At 54.0% G+C, this 27,831-nt stretch overlaps 1 protein-coding gene across 1 annotated transcript in view; it reads right to left on the bottom strand.

Moving 5' to 3' along the window:
* LCLAT1 (lysocardiolipin acyltransferase 1) overlaps positions 1-27,524 on the bottom strand; it is a 123,039-nt gene extending 95,515 nt beyond the window's left edge. Inside the window, exon 1 of the mRNA XM_054171270.1 lies at positions 27,409-27,524. The gene's annotated coding sequence lies outside the window, so the exon portion shown is untranslated. The remainder of the gene's footprint in view (positions 1-27,408) is intronic.
* Positions 27,525-27,831: the final 307 nt, after the last annotated feature.

Here is a 27,831-nt window from a genome sequence, read left to right as displayed (position 1 = left end):
GCTCCAATGTCACGCAGCCTTTAGCGGCTTGAGATCACCCAAAGGCTACCCCCAGGGGCAAATGATTCCCTTTAAAGTCAAAGATGCCTTATTTATTCCTTGGGGTAGCTTTAGGCTATGCCTTTACAAGTTTTTCACAGATCTTGAGCAGAAAAGTAGTAAAATGAAAATAAATCACTATTGGGTGTGCAAAAGAAACCAGAGGTAATTCTAAACAAATTCATTGGAGGGATATCTACCACAGGACTGGTGCTGCCACAACAAGCTGGGGGCTTCTCTTCTTGCCATGCTGCTCTAGAGAGGATCAGAGAATTGTCAGGCCTGGAAGGGGCCTCAAGGCTCAGCCAGCTCCAGCCCCTGCCATGGGCAGGGACACCTCACACCACAGCAGGCTGCTCACAGCCACCTCCAGCCTGGCTGCAAACACCTCCAGGCAGGAGGCTTCCACCACCTCCCTGGGCAACCTGGGCCAGGCTCTCACCACCCTCCTGGGGAACAACTTCTTCCTCACATCCAATCTCAATCTCCCCATTTCTAGTTTTGCTCCATACCCCCCAGGTCCTATCCCTCCCTGACACCCTCAAAAGTCCCTCCCCAGCTTTCTTGGAGCCCCCTGCAGATCCTGGAAGACCACAATGAGGTCTCCTGGGAGCCTTCTCCTCTCCAGGCTGCACAACCCCAACTCCCTCAGTCTGTGCTCACAGCAGAGCAGCTCCAGCCCTCTGCTCCTCCTCGTGGCCCTTCTCTGGACACCTTCCAGCACCTCCACATCCTTCCTGGCACAGAGGCTCCAGAACTGGACACAGAGCTCCAGGTGAGGTCTCAGCAGAGTGGAGCAGAGGAGGAGAGTCACCTCCCTCGACCCAGGACGCTAATCTGCTTCTGCTTGACCTTGGCTGCATTGCTCTGGCTAAGTCTATCAGCTGCTGTTCACTGCTCCTTTCTGCCCTTTGCAGAGGGGTGGGGGGCAGGGAGACAGCTTCCCTGATCTCTCAGCAGGGGACTTCTCTGTGGTGTGTTAGTTGTAAACACCTGTAAGGCACTGTGACTACTGTGTGTTCTGTACACAGTCGTTGCGTCCCACCGTGGCTCGTCGTTTTGCCTGTAAATACAGCTCCCGTTGGCTTCCAGCTCGGCTGCCCTGGCAAAGCTAATGTTGGGGGGGGGGAGGTATTTCAACCACCACATTACAGGGCAGGGGGGAAGACCCCCTACAGATGAAAAAAGGTCCTCCACAACCCTGCTCACAACTGGCTGTACTGAAGTAAATGATCTCCTGTCCTCTGTAAATATCCGAAGCCACCACCTCATTAAAGGAACAAAAGCAAGCTGCTCTGCTGGTCCAGGCCAGCACACGTCTGTGTGCAGAGCACAAGAGTTTGGGGAGCAGATGGCAGCACCAGCTGGCAGCTCTAGAGGACACTGATCTTCCCAGCTCCCCAGCACACTGAGTCACAGGGCTCTGCCTCCCTGTGTTCAGCTTACAGGCTTCCGAACCGCAGCTTCTGAGCCGCACTCCAGGCCCAGCCCCGGCTCTGAGCGGGGCTCAGAGAAGGGCAACAAAGTCTCCCCTGAGCCTCCTCTTCTGCAGGCTAAGCAACCCCAGCTCCCTCAGCCTCTCCTCCCAGGGCTGTGCTCCAGACCCCTCCCCAGCCTCACTGAAATCCTGCAGTAGGCAATGATGGCAAGTCTATGCTTAGTCCTTGCTAACATTTACCTTAAGGCCATAAAACACATGGGTTCATACCCTTCTCAACATTATTCATTCATTAGCAGGCTGACCTTGTCTTCTATACAAACAGACCTAATGCTTTGCTTCTAGCAGCAGCCTTTACAACTTTCCTTCTTGCTGCTGGGTATCCAAACCCATAGAGGAGAAGCACTGACAGCAGCCAGACAGCTTCCCCATTCATAGAATGGGGTGGAAGGGGCCTCCAAAGCTCATCCAGTCCACCCCCCTCTGCAGTCAGCAGGGACATCCTCAACCAGATCAGGCTGCCCAGAGCAATAAAGGTACCAATCCCCCCCTCAGGCTCACTCTTCCCCCCTCAGCTTCACTCAAGTACCAGTAGCAGGTAGTCAGTTGGAAGTAGGTGACTAAAAGCCTTCCTAGCTGCACATCACCACCCTCCACTTTCTTGTTCCTTGTCTTGTTACTGTGCACCACCCAAAAGAGCTTGTTCCCCTCCCCTTGACAGCCACCCCTCAGATATTGATAGGCATTGATCAGATCCCTCTCAGCCTTCTCTCCTCCAGACTCAACAGCCCCAGGGCTCTCAGCCTCTCTTCACAGGGGAGATGCTCAAGTCCCCAGATCATCCTCCTGGCTCTCTGTTGGACTCTCTCCAGCAGGTCTCTGTCTCTCCTGAACTGGGGAGCCCAAAACTGGACTCAGTATTCCAGCTGTGGTCTCAGCAGGGCAGAGCAGAGGAGGAGCAGAACCTCCCCAGTCCTGCTGGCCACACTTTGCTTGATGTCCCCCAGGGTACCATTGGCTCTCTTGGCCACCAGGGCACATTGCTGTCCCATGCAGAACTTGCTGCCCACCAGCACTCCAAGGTCTTTCTCCATGGAGCTGCTCTCCAGCAGGGCAGCTCCCAACCTGTCCTGGTGTTACTGCTCTCCAGATGCAGGGCCCTGCACTTGTCCTTATTGAACTCCATGAGGTTTGCCTGTCCAGCTCCCACTGGATGGCTGCACAGCCTACAGGCTATGTAATTTATTCATCACCCCCCTGGACTGCAAAAGGTCTGAGTGACTTCCAGAGCAAGGAAGTTCCCTCCCACCGCCAAAAACATGGCAACACAGCCACCAAGCACTATTCTCTACCAGAGCAATGCAATGCTATGACTCACTTGCCTCAAGCCTGGCTGAAGATGCCATTACCTTGACCTGGACAAATGCAGCTAATAGTTGCAGAGCTAAATATAGCAAGAAGTGATGTCAGCCTTCTGTGATTTACTCCTAATCTCAATACATTATGCTGCCTTTCAAATGCTTCTGTAGCTGCTTATTAGCTCTGCTCTTGGGTTGGGGTTTTTTTTCTCTCTTTGTCCTTTTGTCACTCCTCTTTGCTTCCCCAGAGAATGTCTGCTCAGGAGAATTCATTGAGTTAAAAGCAAGAAGGCCTGGGTCACTGCACCGCTGCAGCAGCCACGCTGGTGTGAGATGCAGAAGCTGCTGTGGCTGAGGGAAATCAAATGCCAGTGATGACAATGAAATATGTGGGAGTCAATATGCAAATGAGCCCTCTCTAATGAAAGGAAACAGTAATAAAAGCAGTTTTTAAATGTCAGCTAGGGGAACTCAGTAAAGGTCAAGACACTTGGAAAAGAAGAAGTTAATCAAAGATTTGTCTGTATTTACAGTCTTTTGTTCCACCACTCAGTAAAACACACTCCAGAGTACAGCCAACAAGTGACCTTTCTTGCCAGCATTCCCTGCTCATTATCACAGGATCACAGAATTGTCTCAGCTGGAAAAGCCCTCTAAGATCATCCAGCCCAGCCACAGACCCAACACCCCATGGCCATTAAGCCCTGTCCCCAGGTGCCATGGCCACAGCTTCCATGAACCCCTCCAGGGATGGGGACTCCACCACCTCCCTGGGCAGCCTGTGCCAATCCCTGACCACTCTTGCAGATAAATTTGTCCTAATCTCCAACCTAAACCTCCCCTGGCACAATTTCAGGACATTTGCTCTCCTCCTACCACCTGAGAGTAGTGAGAAGAGACCATTCCCACCTCACTGCAATCCCCTGTCAGGGAGCTGTGGAGAGCAAGGAGGTCTCCCTCAGCCTCCTCTTCGCCAGACTAAACCACCCCAGCTCCCTCAGCTGCTCCGCACCAGCCCTGCTCTCCAGACCCTTCAACAGCTTTGTTCCCTTTCTCTGGACACTCTGCAAACCTTCAATGTCCTTCTTGGAGTGAGAAGCCCCAAACTGAATCTGGTATTTGAGGTGTGGCCTCACCAATGCTAAGTACAGAGGCACAATCACCTCCCTGCTCCTGCTGGCCACAGCATTCCTGAGCCAGGCCAGGATGCTGGTGGCCTTCTTGGCCACCTGACCACACTGCTGGCTCATGTTCAAATGGCTGTCAACCAGCAACCCCAACTCCTTCTCCACCAAACAGCTTTCCAGCCACTCTGTCCCCTGCCTGTAGCAATGCAGGGGGTTGGTGTGACCCAAGTGCAGGACCCAGCACCTGGCTGTTAAACCTCATGGACCTGACCTCAGCCCATCGATGCAGCCTGTCCAGACCTCTCTGCAGAGCCCTCCTACCCTCACACAGCACATCACTCCCACTCAAAACTCACTCAGTTTTGCTTGAAGCAGCCAACCACACTGCTGATGTATAAATTGTCTGCATCTCCATCTTGCACCACACAGTGGTTACCACCCTCCAAACCCCCCTGCTCTGGTGGCAGAACTTCAGCAGCATGTTGACTTTGCTCTGCTCTCACAGAAACCAAACCCCAGCAACTGGTGGGGAATGAGCCCAGAACCCACTGAAGAGATTTCAGAAGGCTTTTTCATGCTACCATTCCCACCACTAGCAGACAAAAAGAGGTGGGACAAAGGGTTTTTTGTGCCAGTAAAACCCTTTCATCTCATAACAAAGGGTGTTGAGGAAGTCCAGGCAGGTTTTGGAGTCCCTGACTTCAGAGCCACTCCCAACCTGTGACAATAAACCAGCAGTCTGAAACTGGAGCATTTTGAGTACAGAACTGGCAAGCAGATTCCCATCCCCTGTAGGAAAGGAACTTTCTCATCATCACCTTCAAGCTGTCACTCTCCACAGCAAACCTCAGGAATGAGAGGAATTGGGGTTGACACCTTGCATGCTCTTGGAACTTCTTATTTCTCTGTGGCTGAGCAACCACGGTGTGCTGTTGGAAGAGTTTCTCACCCTTATAGCTCCAGACTGCTGTTGGAAGAGTTTCTCACCCTTATAGCTCAAGAGCATCACTCAAGAGAAACAGCCCCTGGCAAACCAGGGGACACAGCACCTGCTGCCTCCCTCAGGAAAGAAAATCTTTTTCCCATGGTGGCTTGGTGGCAACACACATTTAAATTGCTCTGCCAACAAGTGAAACTACTGCTGCAGCTCTCAGCCCTCTGGGCAGCCTGTTCCAGATCTCCAGCACCCTCAAGTTCCTCCTCAGGTTTAGATGGAACTTCTTGTGCTCAGGTTTGTGCCTGTTGCCCCTTGCCCTGTCACTGGGCACCACTGCAAAACGCCTGGCCCCATGCTCCTGACAGACAGCCTGTGAGTATTTACAAGCATTGCTGAGATCCCTCCCTCAGTCTCAGAATCACAGAATCAAGCAGGTTGGAAAACATCTCAGAGACCACCAAGTCCAACCTACTACCTAATGCCTAACACCTCCTCTCTTCTCCAGACTAAAACCCCCCAACTCCCTCAGCCTTCCTTCACAAGAGAGATGTTCCAGGCCCCTCAGCATCTTCACAGCCCTTTGCTGCACACCCTCCAGCAAGTCCCTTGAACTGTGCCTCAGTATGGCCTGGCAGAGGAGTTGAAATGACTTCAAAGACAAGGGAGCTATACACCAAACCAAGAGAATGCCATGCTTCTGTCAATACCAAATCACCAATCACAGATCACAGCAACATTCAGGTTGGAAAAGAGCCTCAGGACCACCAAGTCCAACCAATAAGCCTCCTCTACAAGGTTCACCCCTAAACCATATCCCCAAGCACCACATCCAAACCACTTTCAAACACACCCAGGGGTGGTGATTCAGCCACCAATAACACCAAGAGGGCTCCACACAAACACCTGGCTACACTGGGAGCAGCAAGCAACGACCGAGACCCTTTGCACTTGTTTCTATCAAGCCATTACCTTGGCACGGTGCTTGCCGGAGCAATTCACAGGATGCAAAGAGAGTAAGGAGTTATCTGATAAGCATTTCTTAGGGTGTCCCTACTTTGAATAGCATTGTGGCAAAGAAGAAGAAGATTAAGAGTGACAGAGCAAGACAAAAGCCATCAGAGCAAACCCAGCGTGAACATCCTTGGCGGCGCTTCAGGCTGGGCTCTGGCAGCTGCTCCACACACATCAAACCTCTCACACCAAGCACCTCCTGCAGCCCAAACTGCTGAGGAACTGCAAATACTGAAGGGGTTTGGAAATGGAATCAAACACAAGCATCAGGAAGAGAAGCAGCCCTGGCTGAAGCTGATTTTGTGTCAGCTTGCTCGTACAGGAGTCCAGCAAGGACAATTCAGGGGGATAGATCAATAGGTTGTGAGTGGTGGGGTTTGAGGTATCTTGTGGGAAATCACAGAGCTGTCAGGGTTGGAAGGGACCTCAAGGCTCAGCCAGCTCCAACCCACCTGCCATGGGCAGGGACACCTCATACTGCAGCAGGTTGCTCACAGCCACCTCCAGCCTGGCTGCAAACACCTCCAGGCAGGAGGCTTCCACCACCTCCCTGGGCAGCCTGTGCCAGGCTCTCACCACCCTCATGGGCAACAACTTCTTCCTCACATCCAATCTCAATCTCCCCACTTCTAGTTTTGCTCCATCCCCCACAGTCCTATCCCTCCCTGACACCCTAATGTGAAGTGATCTAAACCCTCCAGCAGCAGCATAACCCTAAGCCTGTTTTACTGGTAACAGATTCCAAGCTTCAAATCACATTTGACTGCATTAGTCACTAGGAAAAAATGTCATTGTTTGCTGAGACTTCACTGAAACTCTTAGACTCAACCACAACAAACCCCAAACCAATCTCCTGTTAGAAGGAACAGCACAAAGTGAGTCTTCTCCAGTTGTTCAGCAGGGCAAAGGGTTTAAAGTGTCTGTCTGCAGTTCAGCACCATGTGGGATCCCATGGGGCTCAGCTGCCCAGTGTCCTGCAACACCGCAGCCAAATGTTTAGGTTGGAAGGGACCTTAAAGATCATCTAGTTGCAGTCTCCCTGCCATGGGCAGGGACACCTCCCACTACACCAGGCTGCTCAAAGCCTCATCCAGCCTGGCTGCAAACACCTCCAGGCAGACGGCATCCACAGCCTCCCTGGGCAGCCTGTGCCAGTGTCCCACCACCATCACTGGAAAGAATTTCTTCCTCATCTCCAGTCTCAATCTGCCCTCCTCAGACTTCAATCCATTCCCTCTCATCCTGTCACCACAAGCCCTTGTCAACAGTCCCTCCCCAGATTTCTTGCAGGCCCACCTGAGGTACTGGAAGGCTGCTCCAAGGTCTCCCCAGAGCCTTCCCTTCTCCAGGCTGCACAGCCTCAACTCTCTCAGCCTGTCCTCACAGGGAAGTTCTCCAACTCTCTGATAATTGTTTTGGCCTCCTCTGCACCCACTCCAGCAGGTGCTGGGGGCACCAGAGCTGGATATGCAGGACTCCAGGGGGGGGGGTCTCAGCAGAGCAGAGGGGCAGAATCCCCTCCCTGTGCTGCTGCTCTCCCTGCTTTGGATGCAGCCCAGCACACAGCTGCCTGCTGGGCTGCCAGTGACCATTGCTGGCTCCTGGAGAGTTTGTCATCATCTGACACCCCCAAGTCCTTCGCCTCCAGACTGCTCTCAAGCCACTCCTCACTCCATCCTCTGTATGGATCCCTTCCCTCCAGCCTGTCAACCAGGCCACACAGCTTGGTGTCATCTGCAAGCTTACTGAGGGTGCTTCAGACCCACTGCCCATGTCACTGACAAAGATTTCTCTTTCTGACTTTCCATCTCTAGCTTCTCTACCATCACATAAAGGTATCAAGTATATAGATGGAAAAGGACATCAATATATACATAAAGTGAAGGACAGTTTTTCTACACATAAAGAACCAGCTGGACTCAGCTGCAAGATCACCATAGAATGTTAGGGGTTGGCAAGGACCCAAAGAGATCATTGAGTCCAAGCCTCCTGCCAGAGCAGCATCACCTAGAGCAGGTCACACAGGAGCACATCCAGGTGGGTTTTGAATGTCTCCAGAGAAGGAGACTCCACAGCCTCTCTGGGCATCCTGCTCCAGGCCTCTGGCACCTCACAGGGAAAAAGTTTTTCCTTCTGTTCACAAGGAGCCTCCTCTGCTCCAGCTTGCACCCATTGCCCCTTGTCCTGTTGGACATCACTGAGCAGAGCCTGGCTCCATCCTCCTCATGCTCACCCCCCTCACATCTTTATGAATGAGGTCTCCCCTCCTCTTCACCAAGCCACAGAGCCCCAGCCCCCTCAGCCTGTCCTCAGCAGGGAGATGCTCCACTGCCTGCAGCATCTTTGTGGCATGCCATCATCCTGGGCAGAGCCAGCTATCACCAATCAGACAGTGAAAGTCAGTCAATGCATTGAGCTTCAGGATTCATTTCTCAGAAGCAAGCCAGCCTAGTCAACATCCTTCATCTTGATTACAGAGGCATTAGGCTGGAAGCAGGGGGGAAAGTGATCCTAGATGCTAATACCACTTTCACAAGAGCTCCCATGAAGGAAATTCCAGGATGGGAATGGCCAGATTAGAAGGAGCTGAGTTTCTCTTCCTTCTCCTCAAGCAATAACCATCTGCTCAGGGCCTATTTGCAGAGACACCAAGACCAGAGCAAAAGTTAAGAGAGAGGCATTAAGTAGGATCTGCATAACTCAAACTGCACAACCATTCATGGTTGTTAACTGCTCTGCAAAAATAACTTGAGGAGCTGACAGAGTTAGTGGGCTTCCCCCCAGCTCTGGCATGATTAGTGCCCTCATCCTGGATTCAGAGACTCCACCTAGCTGCTCCTCTGCAGTCAGCATTGATCTCAGGTATTATCCCTTTGCATACAATGAAAAGAGAGACTGCCAATGAATCACAGCCTCAAGCTGGGCCAGGGGAGGGCTAGGCTGGCCAGCAGGGAAAATGCCTTTGCTGCAAGAGTGGTCAGGGATTGGAACAGGCTGCCCAGGGAGGTGGAGTCACCATTCCTGGAGGTGTTCTGTGCCTGTGAGGTCACAGAGGGAAGCTGAGAGCCTCTGGTGCCCATGCTGGATGGTTTGAATGCCCTCCAAACGCTGTCACCAGAAGTGACACCTCTCAAGCCACACTTGCTGCAGGGCTTGCTGTTCCAGATGCTCTCTGAAAGAAGTTCCAAAGGCTGCTTTACAGACTGTGCCACTTCTGTTAGCAACTCAGGCCTCTGAGGGTTTGGCTACTTCTCCTGGGTGATTAATGGAGACAGTAGCAGAGGAGGAGAGAGAGTTCATACTCTTCCAAGTTTCATCTTCCAAGCATCTCTCTGAAGCTGATTAAGAGTAACAGACTCCTCCAGAAGGAGGTTTAAAGCACCTGTATCAATTGTTGTTCTTTGCATTGGTGGACAGTTAAGTCCAGCTTGCTGTGCACCAGCATCCTTGCATTGATTATGAGTTGCTATGACAGTAGAGCAGACCCCTAAGAAGCTACATGCAGGAGTCACAGAAGTGTTCAGGTTGGAAAAGGGCCTCAGCATCACCAAGTCCAGCCCAGGACCCTACTCTGCAAGGATCACCCCTAAACCAGAGCCCCAAGCACCACATCCAAACACAGCCAGGCTTGGGGACTCCACCACCTCCCTAGGCAGCACATTCCAGTCCCTGACCTCTCTTGCCCTGAAAAAAAGTTTCCTAATGTCCAGTCTAAACCTCCCCAGTGGCAGCTTGAGGCCATTCCCTCTTGCTCTGTCACTACTTTGGCAATCGGAGACTAACACAAAAAGCTCAGGCTTTGTATATTCTGCTTGGGTGTATTTTGGGGGTCAGCATTTGGCACAACTCTAGGCCCCTGTGCCAGGTGAGACAGCAGCAGCAGCAGGTGGTATGGAAAGCAGCATTTGGTCAAGTTTAATGTCCCTTTGAAATACTTCTCTTAACTGTGGCTGGAGCAGATGGAATTCAAAATGCAGAGAGCAAAAGCAAATGCCAAGAGGAGCAAGCAGTGCACCCTGCTGAATTTGACTGCTTGGAGGGGGTCTCAAAAGCACCACGAGGGAAGGGATGTGCTTGCACTCTGCCACTCTCATTTCAGTGAGAGGTTTTCCTTCCAGAGAGCACAGCAGCACCTGCAGGGCCAACGCTCACTGATGCAATTAACACTGAGAACAAGGATGTGCAATGGAGGATTTGAGGGAATGTAATGATGTGAAGAGTCACAGAATCAGCCAGGCTGGAAGAGGCCTGAGAGATCATCCAGTCCAACCAATCACCCAGCCCTGTCTAACCAACTGAACCCTGGCACCAACCGCTTCATCCAGGCTCTTCCTAAACACCTCCAGGGATGGGGACTCCACCACCTCCCTGGGCAGCACATGCCAATGGCCAATCTGTCTTGCTGGGAAGAACTTTCTCCTCACCTCCAGCCTAAACATCCCCTGGCACAGCTTGAGGCTGTGTCCTCTTGTTCTGGTGCTGGGTGCCTGGGATAAGAGACCAACCCCCACCTGGCTACAACCTCCCTGCAGGGAGTTGGAGAGAGCAACAAGGTCTCCCCTGAGCCTCCTGCAGGCTAAGCAACCCCAGCTCCCTCAGCCTCTCCTCACAGGGCCCTCCCCAGCCTTGCTGCCCTTCTCTGCACATGTTCAAGCAGGTGTTAGGGCTGCAGAGGGAGGTGTCAGGTTGTGAGTGATGGGATGTGTGTGTCTGTGTGGGTATATGAGCAGGGTATCTGGGGGGCAGGAGGCTATCATTCTCAGGTGATTTGGAGCCCTGTCAGGTGCCACTGTGTGGTGCCCAGAAACATGCAGAGTTTTGTGTGTTCATTTTCAAACTGGGACAGCTAAGCTTGAGGAAGTGCTGTGCTGGCTTCAGGCAGTTTAACTACACACTGAGAACAACTTAAAGCCCAGAGGAAGAGGTAGACTAAGCAAGGAGATTTAATCTTTGAATTGAGCCTTTTATTCATGGTGCATTTTACAGCTGTCCACCAGTAATTCAGCAGAGCTCCCCCCCACTGTCCCCCATCAAACCAACCTGCTCCTGTTCAGCAAGAGCTCTTACTTGATCTCAGATACATACTCACAAGAAATACAAGTATCACTGATCCCAGGGTGTGAGGGGCTGGAAGGGACCCAAAGAGATCATCAAGACCAACCCTTTGCCAGAGCAGGAGCAGAGACTCCAGCACAGGGCACACAGAAACACATCCAGATGAGTCTTGAAAGTCTGCAGGAAGGAGACTCCACAACCTCTCTGGGCAGCCTGCTCCAGGGCTCTGGGACCCCCCCAGTGCAGAAGTTCCTCCTTGTGTTGAGGTGGAACCTCCTGTGCTGGAGTTGACATCCATAGCTCAAACTATTCCATCCCAAGCTATCAATCCCCAAGCTGTGCAGGAAGCACAGTTATAAAGTCTGAAATACAAAGAGAGAGCAGCTTGGACTCTGCCAAGAGCCTTGTGGCTGACCACCTCAGCTGGCCCTTCAAAGAGATGCTGGGATACAAACTCCAACCCTTCCACCTGTGACCCAACTCTCACCTGCAGCAAGCCTTGACACACCAAACTGTAGTGGTGAAGTGTTTCTGAGGATAACAGAAAGCATCTTCCATTTTGACCTCACTGGGAAGAGCTGCTGGAAAGGAAGTAAATGAAGGAATTGTCCTTCTTTACCTGGCTACCTTCATTGCTTCCAAAAGCACAGCAGAACTCCAACAAGCTGCTCACTCACTGAGGCAAGCTCCCACTCTTCCAGCTCAGCAGCCAGACTTGAGTTTTGAGTTGCTAGGAAGGCTTGTAAAGGAAGTCTAAATACCAGACTCAGAAGCTGTGGAGGATGGCTGCTGAAATAATCACCTTTCAATCAACATCTTCCTGGAGACACAATCCCCTCAGTGCACACAGGGGTGCTTGTCCCAGGGGGCTGGGAAACAAAGCTGCCCCTCACAGAACCAGGGAGTGGTAGGGGGTGGAGAGGAGCTCTGGGGATCATCTAACCCAACTCTCCTGGAGCACCCTTCCTACCCTTTTTCTGACTCAAAGTGCATTGAGTCAGACTGCAGAGTTAGGCATGGGTGAAGGAGTTTTCTTCCTAGGATGACATAATTCAGTACATTGGTAAGAGCACTTGGGACCATGCACTCACTGCAGTGCTTCCACCACCTACCCTTCAGACCAAGGCTAACTTTTGCTGAGCAGCAAGTATTGAAGGAGCCAAACAATGCCCACACAGCCAGGGGGTTTCAGATGGTTCTGAGGCCAATCATCTTCATCCCCTCTTGAATTTCAGGTAGCCATTTCTTTTCTTATCCCCACACAGGGAAAACCTTGTTTCCAAGGTAAGGTAGCTTCCAACTACAAACCATCACAGCCACCACACCATGTGGGGAGTCCTAGGTAGAGGGAATAAAATAGACACAAACATGCTCTTCAAGATGCTGCCTTGGTCTGGTGGAAGGTGTCCCTGCCCATGGCAAAGGGGCTGGAACTAGGCCATAGACTCAGAGAATCTTCTGAGTTGGAAGCAGCCTCTGAAGGTCATCCACTTTACCACCCCCTTCATCCTAAGCAGTCCCTGCTCCCCCTACCCTATCCTCCACCCTGCCCCAGCAGCTCCTGCTCCACCACCACCACTCCTGCATCCATCCCAGAGCCAGGGATGGATGCAAGAGGGCACCCAGGGGAGCTGGGCACCCAGGGGAGCTGAGCACCCAGGGGAGCTGAGCACCAGCAAGGAGCCCCAGCCAGCACCCGTGGAGGGGAGTGGGGGAGTCAGCAATGTTGGCCCTAACAACCGGGGGGCCAGCAGGCCCCCCGGCCTTTTGTCACCACCACCATCACCCAGGGTGCAGCAGAGGCACTCACCAGAGATGAGAGGAGGATCCTCAGCCCCGAGGGGCTCAGCTTAGGGCTGCTGCCCTGCCCGGGAGGCATTAAATAGGGGAGAGGGTGGGGAGGGCAAAGTGGCCGCCCCTGGGGTGGGAGGAGACTGAAACAGAGCCCAGGTGCCCTGGGTTGGAGGGGAACAAGGGGGAAATTGGGGTGGGAGGAGACTCAGCAGAGCCCAGGTGCCCTGGGTTGGAGGGGAACAAGGGGGAAATTGGGGTGGGAGGAGGCTCAGCAGAGCCCAGGTGCCCTGGGTTGGAGGGGAACAAGGGGGAAATTGGGGTGGGAGGGGAGGCAAAGGGGCAGGGGGTGAAACCAGTGCTCTTGAGACAGAGTGGAGATTAAAATGACATTCAGGAGTGGATTGTTGCCGTGCAGTGATTGCTGGGTGCTTCATGTGGCTGCTCCCAGGCTGCTCCACTCCTCTTGGAGAGCAGAGAATTCATTGACATCCCCAAGAGGATCTTGAGAGGCCAATGATGAGTTCCATAACCAAACCCCACACAGCTTCTGCTCAGGAAATTGTATAGCACAGCACCTCAGTAAACTCTTGATCTCAACCCAGACGGGTTTTGGGGGGCTGTTTTCCTGCCCATCTGTGTGTGGGGAGGGGGCTTGCTTCTGAGGGCAGGCTGTGTGAAGCTAGGACACTGCTGGGCTGCAGAGGAGCCCAAGGGTTCAGCTGGCAGAGCTGAATTCTCCTACAGCTACACAGAGCAGTCCCTGCCACAAGGAACCCTGTGGCCTCTCCTGTGTGAGTGTGGAGACAACAGGAGTAGGAGAGGGAAACCCTCTGCTCTCCAGGCACAAGAGCAGGAGTTACAATGAAAAGCAAAGAGAAGAGAGAGTTCCTCCAGCAGGAGAGCTGCTCTGCTCTGCTCTGCTCTGCCAGGAGCAGTTCCCTGGTCCTGGAGCAGGGGCATTTGAGCAGGGGAAGATCTCAGGCACTGACTGTGTTGGAGGCTGCAGAAAGCATGACTGGGAACAAGTGGGGACAGCAGCCCTGTGGGATCATAGTTGCACTGAGGCTGGAAAAGACCTTTTGTACCCTTGAGTCCAACCATCACCCAGTTACCCTGACCACCAAACCATGTCCTGAAGCACCACACCTCCATGCCTCTCAGACACCTCCAGGGTTGGTGACTGCACCACCTCCCTGGGCAGCCTGTGCCAGGCTCTCACCACCCTCATGGGGAACAACTTCTTCCTCACATCCAATCTCAATCTCCCCACTTCTAGTTTTGCTCCATCCCCCCCAGTCCTATCCCTCCCTGACACCCTCAGAAGTCCCTCCCCAGCTTTCTTGGAGCCCCCTGCAGATCCTGGAAGGCCACAATGAGGTCTCCTGGGAGCCTTCTCCTCTCCAGCCTGCACAACCCCAACTCCCTCAGTCTGTCCTCACAGCAGAGCAGCTCCAGCCCTCTGCTCCTCCTCATGGCCCTTCTCTGGACACCTTCCAGCACCTCCAGATCCTGCCTGGCACAGAGGCTCCAGAACTGGACCCAGAGCTCCAGCTGTGGTCTCAGCAGAGTGGAGCAGAGGGGGAGAATCACCTCCCTGACCTGCTGGCTGTGCTTCTCTTGCTGCAGCCCAGGATGGGATTTGCTCTCTGGGCTGCAAGTGCTGACTGCTGGCTCCTGTTGAGCTTCTCCCTTCCCAGCACCCCCAAAGCCTTTTCCTCAGGGCTGCTTTCAAGCCAGTCCCTGCCCAGCCTATAGCAGTGCCTGGGATTGCCCTGACCCAGCTGCAGGACCTTGCCCTTGGTCTTGCTGAACCTCATGAGGTTGACACCTTTGACACCATCCCCACAGCAAGCTCCTGGCCAAGCTGTCAGCCCCTGGCTTGGCCAGCAGCACTCTGAGCTGGGTGAGGAACTGGCTGGAGGCTGAGCCCAGAGAGTGGTGGTGAATGGTGCCACAGCCAGCTGGCAGCCAGGCACCAGTGGTGTGCCCCAGGGATCAGTGCTGGGCCCCAGCCTGTTCAGTATCTTTATTGATGATCTGGAGGAGGAGATGGGAGTCCATCAGCAGTACATTTGCAGATGACAGCAAGTTGAGAGCAAGTGTTAATCTGTCAGAGGGTAGGAGAGCTCTGCAGAGGGACCTTGCCAGGCTGCACAGATGGACAGAGGCCAAGGGCAGGAGATTGAACACATCCAAGTGCCAGGTGCTGCACTTTGGCCACAGCAACCCCAGGCAGTGCTACAGGCTGGGGTCAGAGTGGCTGAGAGCAGCCAGGCAGAGAGAGACCTGGGGGTGCTGGTGGACAGCAGCTGAACATGAGCCAGCAGTGTGCCCAGGTGGCCAAGGAGGCCAATGGCATCCTGGCCTGCATCAGGAACAGTGTGGCCAGCAGGGAAGTCATTGTGCCCTGTGCTCAGCACTGCTTAGGCCACACCTTGAGTCCTGTGTCCAGTTCTGGGCCCCTCAGTTTAGGAAAGATGTTGAGCTGCTGGAAGGTGTCCAGAGAAGGGCAACAAAGCTGGGGAGGGGTCTGGAGCACAGCCCTGGGAGCAGAGGCTGAGGGAGCTGGGGTTGCTTAGCCTGCAGAAGAGGAGGCTCAAGAGAGACCTTCTTGCTCTCCACAACTCCCTGCAGGGAGGTGTAGCCAGTGGGGGTTGGTCTCTTCTCCCAGGCACCCAGCACCAGAACAAGAGGACACAGTCTCAAGCTGTGCCAGGGGAGGTTTAGGCTGGATGTGGAGAAGAAATTCTTCCCAGAGAGAGAGCTTGGCCCTTGGGATGTGCTGCCCAGGGAGGTGGTGGAGTCCCCATCCCTGGAGGTGTTCAAGAGGGGCCTGGATGAGGCCCTGGGTGCCATGGTTTAGTTGATCAGATGGTGCTGGGTGATAGGTTAGACTGGATCATCTCAAAGGTCTTTTCCAGCCTGGTTAATTCTGTGCTCTGTCCTGGGCCCAGCTCTGCAGCCTGTCCAGATCCCTCTGGATGGATCCCTTCCCTCCAGCATGTCTGCTGCACCACACAGCTCAGTGTCATCAGCAACCTTGTCCCTCCAGCAGATGCCAGGGTAGATGAAATGCCCCTGAGGTCCAGGGCCTGTGAACATGAAGCCACTCCTGTTTGCATGTGGAGTGCCTCATCTGCTTGCTTCTGCTGCTCAGGTGCCTGGAGCAGACCCCTACAGCAACACCACCTCCCCCTGTCTTGCCCTCAATCTTCAGTTCATCATCCTTCCCCAGGTGGAGCTGGTGACTGATACAGAGAGCAACACCTCCTGCCCTCCTGTCCTTCCTGAAGGGCTTGTACCCCTCCACCCCTACCTGCCAGCTGGGGGAGTCATCCCACCCAGTGTCAGTGATGGCCTCTATGTCACAGCATCCCAGCAGCTCAGTGCCCTTCATTCACCCTCTTTGTGCCCCAGCTGTGTGCACTGGCACAGAGGCACTTCAGCTGGGCTGGCAGTGCCACCCTCTGAGGTGAATCCCCCTTGATTCCCTTGGGGGGTCCCAGTGCTTCATCCTGGGCTTGCCTCAGGGCAACAAGTGGGGAGCCCTTGCTAGCACCCACCCCTCAGGGGGGGAGAAGGGAAGTGCTGGGGGCCTTCGGGTGTGCTGGAAGGGACTCTGCAGGCATTGGGATCCTTTGCCACTCTCAGTTTCTGCAGAACAGCTGCAGCTTTGCCCAGTGACACTTTCCATCACCCTCAGCCCACTGGTGTGAGGAGAGTCATTCTTGTGTCCCTCCTAGGGGCAGCAGAGGATCTGTCCAGCCTCAGCCCAGGACACCCGGCAACGCCACATCGACCTCTCAGGCAACCTGGCCGCAGGCTCCGAGTCGGGTCGGGCTGCCTCTCCCCTGCCTCTCTCAGCCTCCCTGGCCCCGGGAGCCCTCTTTGCTCTCCTCCAGAGCCCAGCAGGGAGCTAGCCGGTGCTGATGCAGCTGCCTGCAGCTCGCAGCCTCAGAGCCTCCGGCGGTGGCGCCGGCTTTAAAGCATCCTGGGCTGCAAGGCAAGCAGAGCCAGCAGGGCAGGGAGGTGATCCTCCCGCTCTGCTCTGCTGAGGCCCCACTGGAGTACTGCATCCAGGTCTGGAGCCTCTGTGCCAGGAAGGGTCTGAAGGTGCTGGAAGGTGTCCAGAGCAGGGCCACGAGGAGGAGCAGAGGGCTGGAGCTGCTCTGCTGTGAGCACAGACTGAGGGAGTTGGGGTTGTGCAGGCTGGAGAGGAGAAGGCTCCCAGGAGACCTCATTGTGGCCTTCCGGGATCTGCAGGGGGCTCCAAGAAAGCTGGGGAGGGACTTTTGAGGGTGTCAGGGAGGGATAGGACTGGGGGGGATAGAGCAAAACTAGAAGTGGGGAGACTGAGATTGGCTGTGAGGAAGAAGTTGTTGCCCATGAGGGTGGTGAGAGCCTGGCACAGGCTGCCCAGGGAGGTGGTGGAAGCCTCTTGCCTGGAGGTGTTTGCAGCCAGGCTGGAGGTGGCTGTGAGGCACAGTGCAGTCAGAGCATTTCCTTACCCTTTATTCTGCATGGAGGAACCCCTTGCCCAAGGTAGCTTCCACCTGACACAACCAGTGGCTGGCTGTTAATGACTGCTGCATTTCCAAGAGGTTTATAGGAAGCTTACCTGACCTTTTTCCAGAGCAAAACCAGTTCAAATGTTTTCATTAATCCCCTTTGCCTCCACAACTATTTCCTTCACAGTGCTTTCCATGTAACCCAGCATTGGCTGCATCTTCCCTGACAGCTGGCATTTCCTCAGCACAGAGTGGCTCACAGGGGCTGTGTGCAACATTCCTGCTCAAATTCATTTCCTTTCTGTGTCAGAAGTTAATACCCCAGGAAAAAAAAATTAGAAGAAGGAAAAAAGCCCCAGGAATGTTTGGTGCCATGTGGGATCCAGCAGCTCTGGAGTTTTGGGTTGAATTATCTCCAGAGTGGGTTTGTGGAAACATCCTTCATGGGGCCCAACCCTACCCTCTGGGAAAAGGGAAAATGCTGGCCCAGAGCTTTGCTTCCCCCCAGCTCCCATTCCAGCAGGAACTTCACTTTCATGCTCTAGAGCTTCAGCACATGCCTGGTGGAAAGCTGATGCTTTAGGGGAGATCTTACACAGAAAGGAATCATCTGGGGCCCCCAGTTCAAGGAGGACCTCAGGGAGCTGATGGAAAGAGTCCAGCACAGAGCCACAGAGATACTGAAGGCTGTGGAACATCTCCCTGCTGAGGCTCTTTAGCTTGGATCAGAGGAGCCTGAGGGGAGACCTCATTCATGTTGGTAAAGATGTGCAGGGCAGTGTCAGGAGGATGGATCCAGGCTCTGCTCAGTGATGTCCAACAGGCCAAGGGGCAATGTGTGCAAGCTGGAGCAGAGGAGGCTCCACAGGAACAGAAGCAAAAACTCTTTCACTGTGGGGGTGGCAGAGCCCTGGAGCAGGCTGCCCAGAGAGGCTGTGGAGCCTCCTTTTCTGGAGCCTTTCCAGCCCCACCTGGCTGTGCTCTGTGTGACCTGCTGTAGGTGGTGCTCCTCCAGCAGGGGGCTGGCCTGGATGTCCTTGCAAGGTCTCTGTTGTGTGATTCTAGAGAAGAACAAGAGGGCAATGGCTCCATGGCAAGCAGCTCCCAAAGTAGGAAGGCAAGGCCTGGCAAACTTCAGTCTAAACATCAGAGTCACTCCAGACACTGAACCTGGCAGAGAAGCACACCATGACCTTTCTCAAGGGAAGGACAGACACTGAGGTCTCTCAGAAGAGGTTTCAACTCCTGCAGGTGAGCCATGCCTCCATAAAAGCAAGCCTCCCTCACTAGCTGGGAGCCCTCTCCAGCTGCAGGCAGGAGGTCTCACCTGCAGGAAGCCTGGGCAATGACATCTTCAGAGGACTCTGAGGCCAGCCAAAGGCATTTTGACTACAGCCTGTAACATATCCCCCCTGGAAGGGTTGTACAGCCTCAGTCAAACAGCTGGAGAGCTACAGCAGTAGGAGCAGTCCTCCAGTGATCACAAAATACCTTCTGACAATTTCTCTCTCCCTACTGTCATGCTAAAAGCATTTCTTCAAGTGCTCCTTCCCTGCCAGATCAGAGCATTTTCAGCACTGCTGAATAAATGAACCCTCCAACCAGAGCAGGCTGCCCAGGGACACAGCAAGGCTGATCCTGAGTGTCTCCAAGGGACAGGGCCTCAAGCACAGCCCTGGGCAGCCTGTTCAGTATTTCACCACTCATGGTGCAGAACTTCCTCCTGATGTCCAGCCTAACTCTGCCCTGCTCCAGGTGCAAACCACTGCCCCTTGTCCTGTCCCTGCAAGCCCTACCAAACAGTCCCTCCCCAGCCTTTCTCTCGGTCCCGCTCAGATACTGAAATGCAGCCACAAGGTCTCCCTGGAGCCTTCTTTTCTCCAGGTTGAACAGCCCCAACTCCCTCAACCTGTCCTCTTGGGAGAGGTGCTCCAGCCCACTCATCATCTTCATGGCTTTGTCTCTCTTGTGCTGAGGGCCCCAGAGCTAGACACAGCACTCAGGTGAGGTCTCACTGGAGCAGAGCAGAGGGGCAGAACTACCTCCCTTGGCCTGCTGGCCACATTTCTTTTGATGCAGCCTAGGATGCCACTGGCCTTTGGGGCTGCAAGTGCCCCTTGCTGGCTCCATCAGCACTCCCAAGTCCTTCTCTGCAGGGCTGCTCTCAATTTCATCATCCCCCAGCCTGTGTTGATATGAAGGCTTGCTCTGACCTAGGTGCAAGACCTTGCACTTTGCCTTATTGAACCTCATGCAGTTCTTCCCATCCCACTTCTCCAGCCTACCTAGGTCCCTATGGATGGCACCCACCCCATCCCTCAGCCTTATCAGCTGCACCTCCCAGCTTGTTGTGGTCATCAAAGGTGCTGAAGGTGCCTCAACCTCCTGTCTGTCTCACTAAGGAAGCTATTCAACAGCAAAAGCAGACCCCTGAGGGGCACCACTTGTCAGCTGTCTCCACCTCTATTTGCCACTACCTGCATAAAAGTGAGTAAGAATCTGAGTGTGCCTGGAGCCACAGGCCACAGGAGCTCCTTAAAGCTTTCCTTCAACAAGGGAAGTATTTGCTAGAGCCACTCCAGCTTGCAGAATGTGATGGCTTGCCAGGCTGCAGAAGCACAGAGGGAAAAGCTTGCTGATAGGGAAGTGAGACAGTAAAAGATTCCTGGACCCTCTGCAAGTCTCACAAGGTTGAGTCTTTCATTAAAAACCACTGCTGGGAGTCCACTCCCAAAGGCACTCTGCTGCACAAGGGTGCTGCATGGCTCACCATGGGGCCCTCCAACAGATGAGCCTGTAGCAAGAACAGGATTTTAGCTCCTCTCCCTTTAGTCAGGAGGTAACTACAGCTGCCTGTGCTGCCCACAAGCATTTCAGCACTGTCCCTGCTGTCACCACTCTTCTGCCTGTATTTCATTTCCATACTGCCATAGCTACAGAGCCTTTGTCTCAGGTTTTACAGAGCAGTCACCCCTCAAGGTCCCTCAATGGCCTGCTGTAACAAGAACACACACACAAAAGAGTATTTAACCCTTGGCATCTCTGCAGGCATTTGTCACTCAAAAACTCTCAAGGTGGCAGGCAAGATAAGCACAGAGCTCTGTGGCTCCCTGGCAGAATCTAACTGAGCTGTGGGTATCAGTTACAGCACTGTCTTGCACTGGCATCAGCTTCATACGCTTGCTTTCTGGAGCTGGCAGTGCTCAAAGCCTGCAGCCAACAGAGGTGCAAAACGACATGCTTCTCAGTATTGAGGAGAGAGAGGCCTTGAGAGCAAGTGGAACTGATCATAGCATCACAGAATCAACCAGGCTGGAACAGACCTCACAGCTCATCAAGTCCAACCTATCACCTAATGCCTAACCCCTCCTGACAACCAAACCATGGCTCCAAGTGCCACATCCAAGCCTTTCTTGAGCACCTCCAGGGATGGGGACTCTACCACCTCCCTGGGCAGCACATCCCAATGGCCAATCTCTCTTGCTGGGAAGAACTTTCTCCTCCCCTCCAGCCTAAATCTCCCCTGGCACAGCTTGAGACTGTGTCCTCTTGTTCTGGTGCTGCTTGCTTGGGAGAAGAGACCAACCCCTACCTGGCTACAACCTCCCTTCAGGGAACTGGAGAGAGCAAGAAGGTCTCCCCTGAGCCTCCTCTTCTGCAGGCTAAGCAAGCCCAGCTCCCTCAGCTGAACAGCTGCATGACTGCTGCAGGATCATCACAAACCAGGAGCTGGTCCTTCTAGCAGCTGCACAACACCATAAAGCACTGGAACAGGACCTGTCAGACTTCTCAGAGGCCAGGATTTCTCTCCTCCATCACTCTGAACAGAGCAGCAGTGTGGCAATGCTAAGCAGCACATCACACAGAAAACCCCACACACCTCACCTCCCCCTGGCAAGACCTGTCCTCACTTGTCTCTGGGAAAGCATCTCCCCCTCCCTGGGAGCAGCAGAAATGGTCTGTCTGAAGAGGAGGCTGCTGACAGGCTCACTCCCTTGATCACTGGACACACTGCCAACTGGACAACTTCCTGGGGATGGCAGAGAGCTTTCTTCCTGCCTCTGGTTGAACACAGGGATGTAATAGCCTGTGGGGATCTTCAGCTTGGGGGTTTGTGGTTTGATTTGGGGGTTACTGTTTGGTTTGGATGGGGTTTTCACTGCTTTTCTAGACACTGAAACAATCTAATGTTTAGCAGGGCATAAGTTCATGGAATGGTCTGGGTTGGAAGGGACCTTAAAGATCATCTCATGCCAACCCCCCTGCCATGGGCAGGGACACCTCCCACCAGCCCAGGCCTTGAACACCTCCAGAGAGGGAGCATCCACAGCCTCCCTGGGCAGCCTGTGCCAGAGTCTCACCACCCTCACTGGAAAGAATTTCTTCCTCATCTCCAGTCTCAATCTGCCCTCCTCAAGCTTCAGTCCGTTCCCTCTCATCCTGACACTTCAAGCCCTTGTAAACAGTCCCTCCCCAGTCTTCCTGCAGCCCCCTTCAGATACTGGAAGGCCATCACTAGGTGTCCCTGGAGCCTTCTCTTCCCCAGGCTGCACACCCCCAGCTCCCTCAGCCTGTCCTCACAGCAGAGCTGCTCCAGCCCCTTGGATAATCTTTGTGGCCATACTCCAGAGCCACTCCATCAGGTCCATGTCCTTCCTGTGTTAAAGGCTCCAGAGCTGAATGCAGTACCCCAGGTGAGACCTTCCCAGAGCAGAGGGGAGCAGAACTGTAACTCAGCTGCTTGAAGAGTGGCAATTGCAGTTTCTTACTGAACAGCTACCTTCCAGATTTCAGCAGCACAGCCTGAAGTGGGATTCATTACAGGGATCCTGTTAGTATCAAGGCATACTTCAGCCAGCCTACAGGCATTGTTTGTTCACATTAGTTGTAAAAACACTGCAAAACCCCCCACCTCATTCCTGCAGACATCTTTCCCCCTGCAGAAGTTAAATGAACACTGAGAGGACATGCCTTTCAAAACATGGCTCATGCTAATTTTAAACAGGGCTGGAAAAGCTGGGCCTGCCCTGATTAAAACCTGTCTGTAAATGAAAGGGAAGGATTGAACCACAGGAACTGGTGCTCCTTTTAGAGCAGCAAGCAGATCCCTGCCAAAGGCCTGCCCTAGGTTTAGATTGCTGCCTGACTCAAACATTGTAATTAGGTGAAAACTGAAATGGATCTCTAAGTGTTTCAAGATGAAACAGCCACTGGGGTAATTTGCAAGACATGCAATTACCTTCTGACTGCAAGAGAGGCACTGCTGGTGCTTGGTCTGAAGCAAGCAGAGGCTCAGGGAGGGCTGCTTTCCACGAAGCCTGGGGAAACTGATGCTAAACAGCAACAACAGAATCAATACCAACAGTAGATAAGAGCAAGCATAATGAAACCTGAGAGCAACATCACCAAGTGCTGTGGAATTCATGACTCAGACATAAAGAGTTTTCTTTGATGGAAAACCCCCTAGTTTTGGATGTTTTATCTACTTGCTTCTGCCTCTCACAGAGCTGATGAAACTGGGCAGAGGTTTCTCAGCACTTCTACCCTGCAGTGGTCACATTGCACAGTGGCCATTGCTGGAGTCCCACTCAAGCTCTCAGGGGCAGCACACCACCACCATTCTTACTGTCAAACTGCAGAGAGAGGCAGAGAAGCAGAGAAAGGCTCTCTGCTGGCAAAGACCTTTAACACTGCCCAGTCCAACTGTTCTCTGACTCTGCCAGGGCTGGTGCTAGATGGTGGCCCTCAGCACCACAGATCTGCCTCTCTGGCATGCCTCCAGGGGAGGGCTTCAACCACCCCCCTGGGCAGCCTGTGCCAGTGGTTTAGAACCCCATCAGTCAAGAATTTTCTTCTAATATCCAACCTAAACCTCCCCTGGTGCAACCTGAGGCCCTTTCCTCTCCTCCTACCACCTGTTACTAGGAAGAAAGGACCAACTCTCACCCTGTTACACCCTCCATTCAGAGAGTTAGAGAGAGCCAGAGGGTCTCCCCTCAGCCTCCTTTTCTCCAGGCTCAACACCCCCAGCTCCCTCAGCTGCTCCTCCCCAGCCCTCTCTCCAGACCCTTCACCAGCTTTATTGCCCTTCTCTGGACACACTTCATCACCTCAATGTCCTCCTTTGTAGTGAGGGCCCCAAAACTGAACACACAGAACTCAAGGTCTGGCCTCAGCAGCGTGGAGAGCAGAGGGAGAATCACTTTCCCAGACCTGCTGGTCACACTCTGTCAGGAATGACAGGGCTAGGATGCTGGCTCACCTTCAGCCAGCTGTGGATCAAGACTCCAAGGTCTTTCAGTAGATTTGAAGCATACAGAGTAAGAACAGAAAAGCAGAAAGCATAAGAATGAAGAACAAGAGGAAGCAGACAAAGTTACACTCGGGCGACGCAGCGCTCGAGTGCCGAGCAGTGCACGCTTGATGCCAACCACCCTGGGCACCACAGCCCCAGCTAAAGCACAGGGGCCACAGCAAACAGGAGCAGAGTGATGGGCAAGGCCCTCCAGGGATTGCAGCCACCAGCAGAAGAGACCTCCTCCAGTAACCTGTAGTGAGTGTGGCACCTGCGGTGTGGAGTGCTTAGAGAATGCCACCTGGGCAGCAAGGCAGTTCAGCTGAGAGCAGAGAGTGAGACAGGAAGCCTGCTAACACTGCGCTCCTGCATCTCACCAGGCCCTGCAGCACCAACAATGGACTTCATAATGCACAATTGTCTTTGCTTTTTGGCCAGGACAAACCCAGACTCACACAAAAGCCAAACTGGGAGCCTCTGCTCACACTCAGCAGGGACCTGTTCCACAAAGGCAGCTCCCTAAAGCTTGCAATGCCCTCTGTCTCAGTGCTGACCAAACACCACCCCATGCCCCACAGACAAGCCAGCTCCCCTCAGCTCACAGCCCACAAAATGTTACACCAGATTATGGAACTCAATGCCACAAACAGAGTCACAGAGTGTCAGGGGCTGGAAGGGACCTGGAGAGAGCACCTAGTCCAAGCCCCCTGCCAGAGCAGCATCACCCAGAGCAGATCACACAGGAACACATCCAGGCAGGTCTTGAGTATCTCCAGAGAGGGAGAGTCCACAGCCCCCCTGGGCAGCCTGCTCCAGGGCTCTGTCACCCTCACAAAGAAATAATTCTTCCTCCTATTTCCATGGAGCTTCCTATGCCTCAGCTTCCACCCATTGCCCCTTGTGCTGGCACTGGGCAGAACATGAGGAGTCTTGTCTGTGTGTCCTCAGCACCACAGTCTGCAGGAACAAGGGAACGAGGAAGGGATGACCTTGAACAAGACTGCAAGTGGAGGAGAATGAAACAAGAAAGAAGGGCAGGGGAAAACAAAGCTCATTTCCAAACAGTGTCCAGGTAAGGAGGAAAGTATAAACTGAGGCAAAGACTCTGCATGTCCCCGGGAACTGGAAGCAGCAGCCAAGAAGAAGAAGAGGTGTGACTTGGTGGCAAAGCAGAGGCGAGAGGAGCGATGGGCAGCAGCACACTGAACGACAGGACAAGCAGCAGGCAAGAAAAGACATACATGAGACCCCCTAACCAGAAGTTATGAGAACAGGAACTCTACAGCAGGAGGAGAAGAGGATTTGCACCTGAGACAGTTGAGGTGATTAAGAATCCAGCCTGACACCTCCAGAAATAGCTGCTGAAGATGCGAGGCCTGCAGGAGCAGATGACACTCACGACAGCCTGCCCCTGGGCAACTACCTGCAGGAAGGAACCCCAAGCCTGTTAAGCCCCCTGTGGGTGTGGAGATGACACCTCAGCACACTGAAGGGTTTTCCTCTCAGACTGCTTGTGTGAGCAGGGCAATGAATTCCATGAAAGCAAAACCCAGAAAGGCTGAGCAGTTGCAACACACCAAAACCAAGCTTTCCCAGCACAGCTTCAGACTGGCTTTTGCAGCAGGATATAACAGGCTGCTCCCTGCAGGATTCCTGCCTCACTGAGGGCACATGGACCTAGAGCTCTAGATAAGGCCAAGAGGCTTCACTGTTTTAGCACAGAAGGCCACTGGCAAAAAGTGAATGGAGAAAAGATGGGAGAGGTCCTTCACAGACTCATCCCCCCTGCAGCCTTAACCACACACTCCCTGCACATGGCTGACTCTTCTTTGTTTAATCCAAACACCTCAGAAGCTTTAAGTGTAGCCCTGATTCTCTGAATGGCCAGGCTGAGACCTGCTTTCTCAAGGCAGTTTCACATTACACTTAGCCCCCAGATGGTGTACAGAAGAGAAACAGCTTCCATTCATGCCAGAGCAAACACTCACTGGAACAGCCTCCCCCTGACAGAAAGCCATCCCCATCAAGCCGTTAGATCAGCCATCCCCACAACCACCCAACCTCTAAATCCACTACAGTCAGAGGAGCATCAACCCATGGCCAGTGATGGCAAAGGAGTGAGACCACACTCTTCAGCTGCTGCCCACACACTGCCCAAGCCATGCACTCACACTGAGCAGTCAGACAGCACAGCTGCCACTGAAGCTTTGTGTGCTGAGTATTAGGTAATAGCATAAAATCTGCTTACAAAGCCAACCAACTCGTTTCAGCTCTCTGTGTTCAATTTAAGACATGGCTTTGGCTTTCCTCCTGGGCTTTTTTGTTGGTTTTTTTAAACCTAGATTCCCCATGTGTAAAGCAAGAAGGAAAAAGAAAGGGAGGGGGAAAAAAAAGACCATCTGTTAACATCTCTGTGTTCCAGGGGAACAAGCCTGTGCTTCAGAAACACTGAAGTACTACTGGGGTAAGTACTGCTGAAAAGGCCAAGGATCCAACAGCAAAGAGGGGGAGGTGTCTTCCAAACAGGAGGCAGCGACTACGGAGTACAGGAGCCATGGAAATGCTTAGCCAGCAATAAGCAAAACACACTACCCCTTCTGCAAGCACAGCCTGGCCTGGCCAGGAGCATAAGCAGAGACTGAAAAGCCTGGTGACAGCCCAGAGCTGTATCACAAGGAATGCACATAACAATACAGAATCAACCAGGCTGAAAAAGACCTCGGAGATCATCCAGTCCAACCTATCACCCAGCACCATCTGATCAACTCAACCATGGCACCAAGGGCCTTATCCAGGCTCTTCCTAAACACCTCCAGGGATGGGGACTCCACCACCTCCCTGGGCAGCACATCCCAAGGGCCAAGCTCTCTTGCTGTGAATTATTTCTTCCTAACACCCAGCCTGAACCTCCCCTGGCACAGCTTGAGACTGTGTCCTCTTGTTCTGGTGCTGGGTGCCTGGGAGAAGACACCAACCCCCACCTGGCTACAACCTCTCTGCAGGGAGTTATGGAGAGCAAGAAGGTCTCCCCTGAGCCTCCTCTTCTGCAGGCTAAGCAACACCAGCTCCCTCAGCCTCTCCTCACAGGGCTGTGCTCCAGACCCCTCCCCAGCCTCCTTGCCCTTCTCTGGACACCTTCCAGCAGCTCAACATCTTTCCTAAACTGAGGAGCCCAGAACTGGACACAGGACTCAAGGTGTGGCCCAAGCAGTGCTGAGCACAGGGCAGAATGACCTCCCTGCTCCTGCTGGCCACACTGTTCCTGATGCAGGCCAGGATGCCATTGGCCTTCTTGGCCACCTGGGCACACTGCTGGCTCACGTTCAGCTGCTGTCCACCAGTACCCCCAGGTCCCTCTCTGCCTGGCTGCTCTCCTGCTGCAGAGATCAAATCATGGCAATGTTTTGGTTGGAAAAGACCTCCAAGATCATCAGTTACAACCATCAGCATAGTTTAACCCTGGTGTTTGTTTTTAGTGCCCAGCTCTCTGCAGACACAGCTCGGTCCCCAGCAGCTCGGCTGTGCAAAGTTCCCTGCCTGGCTCCAGCACTCGCCCTGCACTTCTTACGTAAGAAACCATTCAGGTCAAAGTTTAGCATCGCCAGAGGGCAAACCGAGCCGAGCCAGCGGCGCCCAGGCCAGCCCCGACGGGAGAGGCGACAACAGGCACAGCAAGCGAGGGAAGGCCACCCGGCGACGCCTGACCGGCTTCCGTCTGTGCACCAGAACCAGAGCCTCTGCTTTGCCCACCAGGAAAGCTGCTAAGGACGCGACTAGGGCGACAAGCCTCTACTTGCTCCTGCAGGCGGAATAAAGACAGCAGCAGTGCGAGCAAGGCTTGGGTACCGTACACGTTTCACACACACGGAACGGATCCCCGGTAAACCTCAGGCGCTCTCCTCCGCAGGCTCCCGGTCGGGCATCACCGCGGCTCCCAGCCCTTCTACAGCGCCGACAGCATGCCTGGGGAGCAACGGGAGCCGAGTCAGAGAGGCCAGCAGGCCGCAGCGGGGCGAGAAAGCACGGCCGATCAGCCCGGCCCCGCCACGGGGGGCAGCCCGCCCGCGGCCCCGCCAGCCGGCCGGCAGCCGCCGCGTGCCCGCCCGCGCTCACCTGAGACAGGGCAGCGCCACGGCGAGAGGAGGCCGCGCCCCCCGCCCCGCTCACGGAGCCGCCGCCCCGGGGAGAGCGGCCGCGCCGCCGCCGGCGTCCAGCCTCGCCAGGACCGCCACGGCCGCGGCCGCCGCCGCCGCCATGTTCCCGCTGCCA

This window comes from Dryobates pubescens, chromosome 2 (genome assembly GCF_014839835.1).
Source record: "Dryobates pubescens isolate bDryPub1 chromosome 2, bDryPub1.pri, whole genome shotgun sequence".
Lineage (NCBI taxonomy): Eukaryota > Metazoa > Chordata > Aves > Piciformes > Picidae > Dryobates > Dryobates pubescens.
The sequence above is the reverse complement of the archived record's forward strand: the minus strand, read 5'-3'. Positions and strand labels throughout refer to the sequence as shown.